This window comes from Megascapheus bottae, chromosome 33 (assembly GCF_031878675.1).
Source record: "Megascapheus bottae isolate mThoBot1 chromosome 33, mThoBot2.hap1, whole genome shotgun sequence".
Taxonomy (NCBI): Eukaryota; Metazoa; Chordata; class Mammalia; order Rodentia; family Geomyidae; genus Megascapheus; species Megascapheus bottae.
Genome location: NC_143541.1, coordinates 1,748,002 through 1,762,465, shown reverse-complemented (window position 1 = coordinate 1,762,465; position 14,464 = coordinate 1,748,002). Strand labels below are relative to the sequence as shown.

The following is a 14,464-nucleotide window of genomic DNA, read 5'->3' as shown; positions in this document are numbered from 1 at the left end:
GTGCTATTTATATTGGGTTTGGGACATAAAATAGATATTCTCACACATTTAGGAAATGTATAGACCAAACATCTGTTCTCTCCTTTATCTGTTTCTGTTAAAATTATGCAGGTAAATATAGAATACAAGTTCAAAGAATCTTGAATGAATAATATCTACCGCTCAAGTGAAATAGCATGGAGAAAAAGAGAAAAAAAAATTTATTACTGGTACCCAACCTACATTCATACTTCACACATGCACAGGTTTTCTCTTCACTACACAGATATTGGATTTCAATCCCTCACTATACTAGAATAAAAACAAAATTAAGTTTAAAAAAGCTTGTTTTGTTTTAAACCAAATGCATTTTATAACACCCAAATATTTATGTAACTTTTTAACACCATTAGGATTTGAACTCAAAGCCTTTCAGTTACTCTACCACTAAGCCACATCTCCAGCTCTTTTATGCATTATTATTATTTTCTTAATTTTAGCGAAGGTGTATTTTAGTATATGAAGATAAAGTTGGAATAAAAGGGAGGGGGAAGAATAAACACTTCCTGCTGCACACATAGGAAACAGGACTAAACAAGTCTTCTCTGGTTATCTTTTTCCATGGGCTAGTTTAGACCATAATGCTCCCATTTGTATTTCCTGATATGACAACCAATATGTTACCAATGGCTATCACCACTGAGATACGGTTGTAAGACCTTTTTGCTCTGTCTAGTCTCAAGCATGTTTCCTCAGTTTATCTGTCTCCCACAGAGCTGTGATTACAGAAATGAGCCACCAGTGCTTGGCCTTTATGAGAATTTTCTAAGTCTATGAAAAGTTGGAAGTTTCTTAACTTAGTGACCTAGGAACAGGCCAAGAGAATGGTTATTTAACTCTCTCTTTAGCTGTAGTCAAGCGAAATATTCATCCTTTGAATTACATTTATATTTTTTCAACGGTTTTTCTTTTCTGGCAGTGCTAGGGTATGAACTGGGGTTTTCTTGCTTGCTAGGCAAATGGTCTGCTACTTGAGTGATTAGCTCATCTTCAGTCCTTTGGTTTTTCAGCTATGGTCTTGTGATTTCATCCAGACTGGCAATGATTTTCAGTCTTTCTACCTATACCTTGTATATCTGGTTTTGTATGGGTGTAACATTGTGCCTGGCTTCTATGTTGAGATAGCTTCTAACTATCATTTTTCTCAGGCTGACTTTAAAACATAATCCTCCTCATGTCTATTTCCCAAGTTGCTGTGATCTCAGGCAAGATCCATTATGCCTAGACTACTGTCTTTTAAAAAAAAATGTTAGAAATGATATGGGGCTATAGGCATGATTCAAGAGGTAGAAGGTCTACCTAGTACATATGAATCCCTGCATTTGAACCCAAGTACAAAGAAAGAAATGATATAAATCCTGCAAAGATAGGTAAAGCAGTAGTTTCCAAGACATTCACATATTTCCTTGTCTAGCTGGGTCATATTAATCATTCTGATGCAAGCCAGATTTGGGAAAAGTCAAGACAGAGTGACTAATCTTCAGTGACTGATTCTTCACCTCTACAAAATAATAATCACATGCCTGGCATCTGATTTTCACTCTTCATCTCCTCCTTTACATGATAGTGAAACTGGGATCTTGTTATTCTCTTTGTATGTGTGTGTGTGTGTGTGTGTGTGTGTGGATGCACATGCATGTGTGTTTGCCTCCACAATATACACCTTATTCTCCTTGCTCAGACTCACAAGGCTCTTCTATTTTCACATACAAAATTATACATTCATCAAAGCTCAGCATCCAAAGCTCCTCCTCCTTCAATTTCCCTGATATTCTATCCAAGAGCACTTGACCTGTGACTTCTTAAGGGCTCTTGTTAGCTGATTATACTGCTAATTTTTTTCATTTATTCTCTGTTATTGGATACCTCCAAGGTGGCAGACAATGTGACCACAGAGAGTTAGCAATGAACTCATGGCAGGCAGAGTTTATACTCCTTCTCTTCCCTTGGTGCTCACAGGGTAGATGGCAGGACCCACACATAAATAACAGCACACTAAGAACAATGAGCATCCATAAATTAGAAGCAGCACTGTGAAAGTAATGAGTTAAATTTTACTTTAAATTCTAGAAAAGAATGGTCTTTCCAGATTTACTTTTTAAATTACATATCTTAGCATATTTTCAGGAATGCCATTATCTAGATTCACCAAAGTGTGGTTACTGGAGACTAAGGTGATTGAAGAAGTTACTCTTTTTTGAATGCCATGAGATATCACTTGGAGGTGATACGATCATAATTTTGATTATGGTAATGATTTCCCAGTTGCACAGAAATGTCAAAATTTATGAGTATCTCAATAAAATATATACTTCAATTTGTACATTTTTCTAACCCAATTATGCCTCAATAAAATTTTTCAGTGCTACCTCAGTTTCATCAGGAAAGGATTCTCTGAGAAGGAGGTTGTTAAGCAGAAATACAAAAGCTAGTGACAGAAAGTTGAGATGAAGGAGGGATGTAGAAAAAGATCACTTTAGAATTTGCACAAAGGCCCTGAGGCAGGAGAAGATTGGCATATTTTAATAAAGCAAAGATTAGATTTACAGTGAGGTAGGAACATGGTTGTATGAACTGAGGTTAGAGATTGCAGACATCAAACTGTAGAGGACAACATAGGCCACCATAAAGCCTGTGCGTTCTATATAAGGTAATATTGTAGTAAGCCACTTTAAGCCAAGAATAAAGTGATCAGAATTATATTACTAAAGAATCACCTTTGTAGAGAGGACTGGATTAGAAATGGAGAAGAGGGATAAAACCATGAGGATAAGGAAGACATGTAAGTAAGAATTGATGATAACTTGTTGCCATATGGAAGAAAAGAAGGAGAAGGAGAAGGAGAAAGAGGAGAATGAGGTAGAGGAGGACGAGGAAAAGGAGGAAGAGGAGGGGAGGAGGAGGAGGAGGAGGAGGAAAAGAGGAGGTGGCAGAAGAGGAGAAGGAGAAGAAGGAGAAAGAGGAGGAAAAGGAGAAAGAGAAGGAGAAGAAGAAGTGGAAGTGGAGAAAGGGGAGGAAGAGGAGAAGTAGATGATAGTAATTTTACATTATGTACAAATAATCTGCCATTCTCTCTTGTAAAGATACATCTTCATCCTCTTCCACAAAGTCTGGGTAAAACATCAGGGCATGTTTATAACAAATAACAATCTTGTGAAATGGCATATCATGAGACCAATGATGATGGCTTTCTCTCTGGACCCTTTGTTCTCAGTAAAGCAAGGAATCATGTTATAAGGATGCTCAAAGAGCCAGGTGGAAGCTAATGTGGACAGCTGCCAAGGCCTCCCTCCACCTGCCAACAGAAGCCTACCAGACACATGAGTCTGGCCAGCTTCAAAATGGATGCTTAGCCTCAGCCAGGCCTTTTGTCACCACTACCACAAGTGACACCTGACTGCCACTTCTGGAGTACCCTGAATCAGAACCATGAGATAAACAAAGATCTTTACTATTACCTGGATTGGAGTAAAAAGGTCGACCATGATCCACACATTCTCTGATGGCCTCCATGAATCAGATATCACACATCTGAAAATCAGACTAATGATGATAATAGCAATCAATGGGGGGTTGGAAATGAAATATCTATATAGTGCTGTAGCAGTTCAGTGAAAAATAAGACTCTACAACCAAGGAAACACACCAATCATTTGCTTAAGAGCCAACTGGGTTCCTTAATACTTTAAGAATGGCTTCTCTGTTAAATTTCTCACTGCAAATGCCACACGCAGTGGAAACTCTGTCAAAACATTGTAAGCTCAAAGGACTTCCAGTCAAAATAGTGTTCTATGGCAGGACATTCTTGTTCCAGGACTCCAGTTCAGGGTTTATGACTTTCTATTTCATCCACTCGTGATGTTCTCCATAAGAGTAAGTAATAAGTTAAAAGATGTACTGTTATAACCTAATCAATTACAAGTCTTTTGGATCCTATTATGTTCAATAGTTAAGTCAATAGTATTGTTATGTGTCTTGGCCCCAAACTGATTTATGTCAAACTTTACATAGCACATGAATAAAAAAAAATCATTTACACACATGAAAAATAGTGTAGCAAGACACAAACTATCACAAGTAAAAATCTCATTCAGCTGAGTTATCATGGCCAGAGTGCATTTGGTCTGCCATGTCAGGACGTGTCATTACAACATCCAATATTTATTTTAGCACTGAAAGACATTTCTTTCCTACATTAGCTTTCACAGAATGAGGAAGCACAACCCTAAAAGAAGCAAGACACTAAATGTTATTGACTTCCTTAAGAATAAGCCACTCCTCCTCAAATTAATTTTCTTTGACTTCTTCTGATTAAATTAAACAGAAACTCTCACCCTCCTTATAGAACTTCTCTAACATTTTGTCTTAATTTTGTAGAGAAATATAAGAACTCAGGAAAACAGCACTCTTAGAGATCAGCTATACTTTTTTTTGTTGGATGTGGGACTTGAACTTTGGGTTTGGGTGCTGTCCCTGAGTTTTTCAGCTCAAGGCTACCACCCTACCCCCTTGAGCCACAGTATCACTTCCAGTTTTCTGGTGGTTAATTGGAGATAAGAGTCTCACAGACTTGGCCACGAGTTTGGCCTAGTGGTAGAGTACTTGCCTATCATGCATGAAGACCCAGGTTTGATGCCTCAGTATCACATACATAGAAAAAAATCAAAAGTGGTGCTGAGGCTCAAGTGGTAGAGCTTTAGACTTGGGGAAAGTCTCACAGACTTTAGTGTCTAGGCTGGTTTTGAACTGCCATCCTCAGATCTCAGCCTCCTGAGTAGCCACAGTTCCACATGTGAGCCACCACACTATACTAATTTTTTTTACATCTTTTTTTTTGTCAGTCAGAAGGCTTGAACTATACTATATAGAACATTTATTTTTATGACTTTCAGGAATTTATAACATTTATTATTACTATAATAAAGTTTCTTTAGGGCAAAATTAATGGAGTTGATAAAAAAATCAGAAGAAATAAGAATGTGATGATTATCACACTTTGGAAAATAGCAGCCTAGAACAAATTTTAGGCACAATTCTATCACTTTATGTGTATAGAACTTACAATGCAAAGTGGTAGATTGATTTTGCTTTAAGTCTTGAAGCAGGACAACATAGTTTTAGCCCCTTGTAATTATATCAAAGAAAAATTCAGGGATTCAAACTGAGTAGCAATTAAAACAATTAGTCCAGTAAAATATTATTCATCTATAAAAAGACATTAACATCAAAGAGAAAATGATAAACATTTAAATAGTATTTTTTCAGTTAGGAAAATATTGTTTAGCAATACAAAGGAAATGTAATGTCCACACATGTTATGATATGGATCAACCATGAAAACATATTTTCTGGCCGAAAGCACTCACAAGAAATAATATTACATGAGATAATACAACATAAAATTGTATACATATGAAATGTCCGGAATAGGAAATCTTATAGACACATCAAATAGACTTGTGGATGCTTATGGCTGAATGGATGGGAAACAACAACAAAAGCAGTAGTTGTCCTTATCTGAATTTACACAGGAGAATCCTCAAGCTTATACAGTGAATATTTATGACAAAAATGGAACATAGGCCTTACAGTTCACAATTCAATCATTTTATTTTTTGCTTCTCATATATGCTCCTCTTTTTATACTTGTCAGTCTGGCTTTTAGAGATAGTTGACGATATATGAAGAAGAGTTTAATGTGGGAGTGTTAGTTTGTTTAATGTCAGTACTGGGGCTTGAACTTGGGGCCTTAATCAAGGCTGGCACTGTACCACTTGATCCACATAGCTTTTCTACAAGTATATGTGGGTTAATTGTAAATGAGGTTCTCACAGATTTTTCTGCCTGATTGCTTCAGAAGGATGGCTTTTATATCTCAGTCTTATAAGTAGTTAGAATCACAGGCTTGAGCTACCCACACCTGGCAAGAAGGATGTTTAATGTTGAAGAATGTCCCAAGTATTTGCATAATGCAATCTTTCAGAGAAGATTTTCTCGTTGCATGCATTCACTAATAGGTGTGCAGTTGGCCAGCTCCTTATATTGATTTTATGATGAAATAAATGTCTTAATTTTAAAGGAAAGCATAATTATATTGCAGAGCAATTTTGCTAATTGAAAGTAAATTTAAAAAAATCTTCTGAGCATGCACAGTACAATTATACATTATTTTAATAGACAATATACACATTATTAAATGTAAACCCCATGTTTTGAGAGATAAAAAGAAATCTGTTTTCATAGTTTGCAACCCCCCCAGTGGCTTGCCAGGCAGATTGCTGCATATTTTCTCAATGTAATCATGAACATTTTCCCTTAAGAAAGATGACATTGTTTTGGAAACATTTGACCTCTACAACTGAGCTGAGCAAAGACTTAAAGTTTTCATTTCTAAAGCACTTTGGAAATTGTCACAAAAGAAGACCCCTTTAAAGGTTTTGAAATTGTTTCAATACTGGGAACTAGTGGGTGGCTCTATGAACTGAGCTATCAAAATCTAGGTTAGTATCATACAATTACAGCTAACCAATTACCACCAACCACATGGCCTCCAACAAAAGAAACATTGTCTCATCCCTGGAGGTAGAAGTCTTCAATCAAGGTGTTCTCAAGGCCCTCTCCCTGGAGGAGCCTTGCTCATTTCTGGCTGTGGCTGGGGTGTTGTTGATTCCTTGGCTTGTGAGGACATCTTTGCAAGTTTCTTCCTTCATCTTCACAACTGCTTTCTCTGTCTTCAGCTCTCTACCCTTGGATGCTCAATAGATCATACCTCATTTGTCCTTTTTTTTTTTTGGACTTGGTTTTTAAATAGACAGCATTGGTACCATACAATAAAGTTGTGGGAACTAAAAGACTGAATTGCGCGTGTATCTGGCATTGTAGTTGTGGTGGGAAGCTCTAAGAAAATAAAGAAACCAATCTCAAAATGTTGTAACTGTCATGCTGGTCCCTGCTTCTCTGGTATCCATGAAAGTCTAACTTTGGTCCACTGCTCTGAACATTCCTGAGCAGTTGATGGAGTCATAGAGGTATGAGAGAAAAACATATATGTGGAAAAAAAATAGTACAATCTCTAAGTAAAAATGATATACCTATTTTCTTTATCATAGCACATGTAATGTACCATCAGAAAGAAAACAATATCTATCTACCTTATCTCCAATACAGGGAACACAAGAAAATCCAGGGTGGTTTTTGTTTTGTTTTTGTTTTTGCTTTGCCCTCAATGGCCCCCAGAGAACCAGCAAAACGCACTGAATAAAACAGATGTAATTTGAACACACATGCTTGTCGCAGTATGATTCATTGTAGTCAGAATGTTAAAATAAGTGAAATGTCCATCCAATGGTGAAGGAATAAACAAACAATATATGGGGGATAGGGGATATTATTTAGCTATAAAAATGAATGAGATGTGATAATGCAACAATATGGATGGACCTTGGAAACACAATATATTCTTCATTTTAAAAGGCATAGCAACAGAAAGTAAATTAGTGCTAGATCACGTGGTTTCTGTTTAGGATGGTGAAAATATTGTGGATGGTTGCAAAACATTTTGAACACCACCAAATAGCTCAATTTTAATGTTAATTACATGATTTATCTGTTATATCTCAATAAAAACCTTCTGAGAAAAAAATCAAATGGACATATGCATGTGTTACTATCTTTATATATAGAGAGAAAAAGTCCTGGCAGGTTGTTACAGTTATTGAAGGCAAACTTCTCTCAGAGATGGTAAACAGGATTACAGAATTATGGATCTCCATTCCCTAATTTTGCAGGTAATTTTCTGGTTTATCCAGAGTTGCAGAGGTAATTAGTTGCATAATCAAGCATCCAAGTTTCCCAATCTGCAATCTCCATTTCTCTTCCAGGAATCCAAAGACTTTCATGGTTGTGTGTTTTGTGGTTCATTTGTCTCTCCTTCGCACCCCAAGTGCAGGTGTAGTAAGAGAGAAAGGAGAACTGTCAGAAGTTAGTTCCTCCAAGGATGTCCCTGAGATCAGTAGAGGGGAGACTTCCAGAGGAAAGTAAAAATGCCAGGAACAGCTTACCAAAGCAAAACAGCATAAACTTCATCTATATTCATTTTACTCGTAGACTGGCATGCCAGGAAGGATATGGTTTGTTTTCCTACTCATCTGGGCAAATTCTATGATTTCAAAACTTTAAAAATCCCTATCAAGAGTGTGACTAGATTTCTTTCCTCTCAGAGGAAAGTCTCTGACCAAGACTTTTAAAGTCTTCTTAATATATACAAGGAGACAGCTTTGTGGTGAAAGAAGTATTCCAGAAAGCATGACATGAGATGCCTTTAATAGACACATGGACGCTAGACACGATGGCTCAGGCAAGCCCTTTCAGCTATTTGGAAGATAGATATTAGCAGGGTTTTAGTTTCAGGCCAGTCCAGGGAAAGAATTAACAAAACATTTTTGTTTACCAATAACCTGGGAATAGTCATATAGGAGTGTAACCCCAGCTGTAAGGAGAATTAAATAAGATAACTTCAATTTAGGTGGACCAGTGTGGGCCCAAATCATGTATCCTTATTTGAAACGTAAAGCAAAAAGGACTGAAGACTTGTCTCAAATGGTAGAATACTTGCCAATATGTGACCCTCTTTGGATCCCTAGTTGAAGGAAATGAAAAGAAAAAGAGGGAGAGGGCTGGGAGTTTTGCCTCGTGGCAGAGTGCTTGCATGAATGCTAGCGTGCATGAAGACCTGGGTTTGATTCTTTGGTACCACACACATAGAAAAAAGCTGGAATTGATGCTGTGGTGCAAGGGATAGATCTCTAGCCTTGAAAAAAGCCCAAGGACACTGCTCAGGCCCTGGGTTCATGCACCAGCATTGGCAAAAAAAAGAAAAAGAGGGAGAGAGGGAAGGAGGGAGGAAAGAAGAAAGGCAAGGGAGAGAGAGGTGATAAGGAAGACAGAAGGAAGGAAAGAAAGTGAACGAAAAAAGCAAAAAGAAAGAGAGAGGGGAAGGACTTATGAAGGAAGGAGATAGAAAGGAATGAATGAAGGAAAGAGAAAGGAAGGATAAAAAAAGAAGGAAGGGGAGTGAAAAGAAAGAAGGGAACAAAGAGAAAGGAAGAAAAGGAAGGAAGAAAGGAAGGAGGAAAGCAAGGAAGGAAGGAAGAAAAAGAGGGAGGGAAGGAGGGAAGAAGCATGGAAGGAAAGAAAGGAGGAAGGGAGAAAGGAAGGAAGAAAGGAAGGAAGAAGAGAACGAAGGAAGGAGGGAGGGAGGGAGGGAAGGAATTATGGAAGGAAAGAAGGAAGGAATTAAGGAAGGAAGGAAGGAAAAAGGAAGGAGTTCACATACTACTTATTACTACACATACAACTTAATAGAAAATGGGGATAATAGCACATTTCCTTATTTAGGCCAGATTGCTTCCACCTAGGTGACTACCAAAATGTACTAAAGGAAATGCATTCCTGGAAGTGCATCCAGACCACTTGAGTTAGACTTGACACACAGGAAAGAAATCCTGTGAAATCAGTGGCTTTGAATTCCACAATCCTCACATTACCAAATTCACGCAGTGTGACTCTATAAAGGTTTTTGCATTTTCGTATTGTGTTATCCTTGTATATAAAGTAAGCCTCTCTGCTTCTTTCACAACGCCGTCCGCTCAGCTTTGCCACTGTCTGCCTCCTCCCCTGTTAGTGATTTACTACTTTTCAGTAGAGGAAGCCTGATTAAACTGTACTTTTTATATCCTTAAATTGCCTTATTTCTTCTATGTAACGACAGTGTCTCTCCAAGGAGACATCCCTCCCCTAAATTCTAACATTTCATTTCCCTTCTCTTGTTTCTCTCTCTGCCCCCTGCGGTAATATTTATTACCTCTCCTTCTGACCTAACTCCTTTATGTTTTTTACCCCCTCCTTCCCTCCCTCCTTTGCTTTCTCAGTCTAATTATAACTTAGCTTAGAATACAGATTTCAAGCTAATGAAATTGTCTTTAAACACACCTCCAAACTCCAACTGTTTACCTCCCTCTGAGTTGAAATGAATAAAGTTTTAATATATTTGTTTAAAACTCACTAGACTAATTTATTCATACAAAGATATATACCCTATATCCACTCGTACCTGGTCTTCTTTAAGAGGGGGAGCAAAAGCTCCACACAAAATCTTGACCATAGGAAAAAAAATACATATCATTCCTTTTTCCCTCATGGGAATTATGATTAATTTAAAGAATAAAGCAAAAATCAAAATAAATCCCCCATCTTCTTGAACAAAAATTTAAATAATAAAAAGGTAGCAATATGTATCAGGGTCAACCTTTTTTATTTTTGTCAGAACCCGGTATTATAGCCTTTGCAGAATTTTTTGAGAAGTTATGAAATACTGATAAAACCAGTGAATGCGATTTGCACACAAGTGATCTTTTGCAAAATAGAAATTGCCAAGTGAAAATGAATCTCCCCATTTTAATGCAATATTTATCTGAGTAGATATAGCCAAATTTGAAGTTGATGCTCCAGATTTCTTGTATTTCCCACATGATTCCAGTTCCTTGATCTATTTGGTGATGTTTAAACTAGTAAAGGGAATTGATCAAGTGCATTTTGTCAGTGCTTTATGGATCTTTCATTTAAATGATCTGTTTAAGTCAATAAATAAAGGTTTTGATTATTGATGGGAGAGACTATCAGGGAAGAGGAAGGTAACCAGTTTAAAACCAGAGGGCACCGGGACAGAAAATACAACCTCACTACATTGCTTACATGTATTATATGATATCATAATGAAACTCACTATTTTTTGTGATCAATATATGGTAATAATAATCATACTGAAGACATTATAATTACCACCTCCACCACCAGGAGAGGAGCCTTGTGCAATTTAGAACGCAATTACCTTCTTAGAGAAGTGCATTGGAAAACTTGTTACAGAATGCAACAAATCATAGTTCAGGTTGGAATTTGTTAAGTAGTCTTGGGCACCCAGGATGAACCAGCATCCTGATGTACTTATAGACATGCAAAGAAGCAAACAAAAATATTTTATCCATTTTACTGTTGACAAGAAAAGCTGAGCAAAACTAAACAAATCAACTCCTGACATAAGGAATCACAAAGCTAAGAAGGCACAAACTTGTCTAAATGCAGAACACACCTTATCATCATCAGTATCATCATCGTTATATTATTATTATTATTATTATTATTATTATTATTATTACTATTGTGCTTGGACTAGAGCTTGAACTCAAGACTTGGGAAATCTCCCTTTCCTTTTTCTCTCCAAGTCAGTGCTCTATCTCTTGAGCTACCTCTCCATTTCTGGCCTTTGCTGGTTCATTGGAGACAAGAATCTCATGGATTTTCCTGCCTTGGCTGGCTTTGTATCATAACGATCAGATCTCAGGTTCCTGAGTAGCTAGGATTATAGGTCTGAGCCACTGGTAGCGTGGCAGAATACACATTCTTAACCAACAATTCTTCAGTGTCTTTTGAAGATTAGTTGTGGTCTAACACTAAGCCTGGGGCAATCATTGATCCCACATTTCAATGAGAGTTATCAATAAGTAGATATTAAGAGTATGTAACATTTAGATTCTTATCTCTGCTTTCACCTATTCCTAATTGGTTCCATTAATCAGAATTTCAACATGTTATTTTATATTACATATATTCTGGATGGAATCCCTCTTGTTACATACAATTAAAAGACCTAGTTTGGCTGACTATGTGACATCATTAATGATTTTGCTTTAGTAGAGGCTATAAATGAATATTTGACTAACAATTTTTGGAATACATGTATGTTAACAAACATCCCTACCTACAGGGATATAATAAAATCACTGCCAGTTAGTTACCTGAACATATCGAATGCTGATTAACACATCTCTATTCTGAAAATAGTCTAGAATATAAATTAATACAGAGAAGCTTTCTATTAATAACAGATTAATATTGTCTGGGCATATTTGCTTTGTATGTTTCCTGAATTTTATTACGGGAGTTATTGGTTATGTAGTTATTTACTCTTGTCTTGGCTAAATCTTTCTAGAACTCAGGCTTCATTTCATGGCTACAGTTATGAGAAAATGCAGAACAACTAGGAAATACTTGCACAGGCTTCAATCAACATGATTACGAATGCCCCGACAAGCCTGTTTCTTAGAAAGTAAAACAATCAAATAAAAGGTCCTGGTAAGTCTATGCTTTGTAGTAGCTAAATGAAAACTGGCATTTACTCAACTCCTTTGGATCTTAATTAAATATGTTACTTTTTTGCAAGGACAAAGACAGGATGGGCTTAATATCTGTTTAGGATTATGAATTATTTGAATGTTACTTGTTTTCTACACTGGCAAAATATAAAAGTCTAGGAAATTGAAATATTATATCTGGCTGGGCTGTAAAGTCAAGCCTCAAAACTAACTCCAGCGTACTCTCTTGGCCTGGTGGGATACACAGGCACAGTAAAGAAAGGAAAATATGAAAGAATGCTTCCTTACTGGAATGTTTACAGCAAACAAAAAATCATGCTCATTTGATCTTATCATCAATGCCCTCAAAAGCTAGAATAGGCAAAATTATAGACCATTTCAGTCTTTGCTGTTTGTTTCCTTCCTTCCTTCCTTCCTTCCTTCCTTCCTTCTTTCCCTCCCTCCCTTCTTCCCTCCCTTCCTTTTTTATTTTCATTCCCTCCCTCCTTCCTCCCTCCCTTCTCTCCTTCCCTCCTTCCTTCCTTCCTTCCTTCCTTCCTTCCTTCCTTCCTTCCTTCCTTCCTTCCTTCCTTCCTTCTTTCCCTCCCTCCCTTCTTCCCTCCCTTCCTTTTTTATTTTCATTCCCTCCCTCCTTCCTCCCTCCCTTCTCTCCTTCCTTCCTTCCTTCCTTCCTTCCTTCCTTCCTTCCTTCCTTCCTTCTTTTCTTACTTTATCTCCCTCCCTCCTTTCTTTTCTTTTCTTTTCCTTTTTTCTTCCCTGCAGCCTTCCCCCCTCTCTTTCTTTTCTCTTTCCTTCCTTCCTTCCTTCTTTCATACTGGGGTTTGAACTCATGTCCTTTGCTAGGCAAACACACTCATGCTGACTCATACCTTCAGCTCTGTTGGTTGGTTTGCTCATTATTTTTTAAAGAGAGGCTCTTACTTCCTGCCTGAGTAAGCACCAGGACTATGATCCACCTATTTTAGCCTTCCCTTCATAACACGGATGACAGGCAGTGCATGTTGCATGTCCAGCCTTCCTTTGTTGACATACCCTCTCATGCCTGGGCCATCCTGGAACTGAGATTCTCTCGATTTCAGCTTCCTGAATAGATAAAGTGACAGGTGACCTCCAATTTCTGATCTGATAGAATTTTCTAAAAGTTCCCCTTGAGTACTTTGTCTATGCAGCTTGTTTGCAGTCTGGGGTGGCCACTGTCCCTTAGATTTTCATTCAAGGCTAGTGCTTTGCCAATTAAACCACAGCTCAAGTAGTGAATGGTAAGAGAGAAGAATCTCATAGACGTTTCTTCCCCCACTGGCTTCAAAGTGCAATCCTGAAATCCCAGCCTACTGAGTAGCAAAGAGTATAGACATGAATTACCAGCATCTAGATTGGTGTGCTGTTTTTTTTCTTTTTAAATACCATACATCCATGCTACCTTCCTGTGATAGCCTCTTCCATTCAGTACTCCTCCTGCTCAATTTGCTGTGAATAGTCACCCATCTCAGAATATATATAGGGCCTTTTATCCCCTCTGATACTGCCCCTCACATGTAGCTATTGGCAGAGATTCTTTTATTTCATATATTTTTATTGTAATTAATAGAAGGGTTACATTATATTCACCAGATAGAGGGTGCAGAATCTCTGGCAGAGATTCTTTTTGTGTGTGTGAGCAAATAAGCAAAATGTTCACGTTTAGAGAGGATATCATTTTTCATAAAGCAATAATGGATGAAGTTGCTATCTACTGCCCCCACTGAGGTGGAAATCACTGTGACCTTCTTGAAACTAAGATCAACTGAAAATGCACTAAGCAGATCTTTTTGTACTCCATGGCAGAGGGGTTTTAAATGTCTTTACACCTCTTGCTGTGTATGAACATATGGACCAGCCATTTTTTCTTTTCTTTCAGATTCTGCCAGTGTGAACAGAATTAGGAACACATGGCAAAACATATGACCTGTGAGAAATTTCTTATTTGTTGAATAAAATTACCAATTTAGCTCTAACCCTATCAGTATATATATCTGCCTCTCAAACCATGCAGTTGGAGAGAGTTGTAAATTTCTAGAGTAGAAAGGGTTGTTTAAGACCATCTGTTCCACCCCCACATTGACAGAGGTAGAAACTGCATTGCAGAGAAGCAAAGAGACTTGCCCAACATCTGCCTAATAATAAAACTCAGCAAATAGGAAAAAGGAAAAAGCTACAGAGTTGTAAGACCAAAACAT

General features: G+C 37.5%; 1 protein-coding gene across 1 annotated transcript in view; it reads right to left on the bottom strand.

The window, feature by feature from the left end:
• Window positions 1–14,464, bottom strand: part of Cntn4 (contactin 4) — a 723,524-nt gene that overhangs the window by 370,058 nt on the left and 339,002 nt on the right. The window lies entirely within an intron of this gene.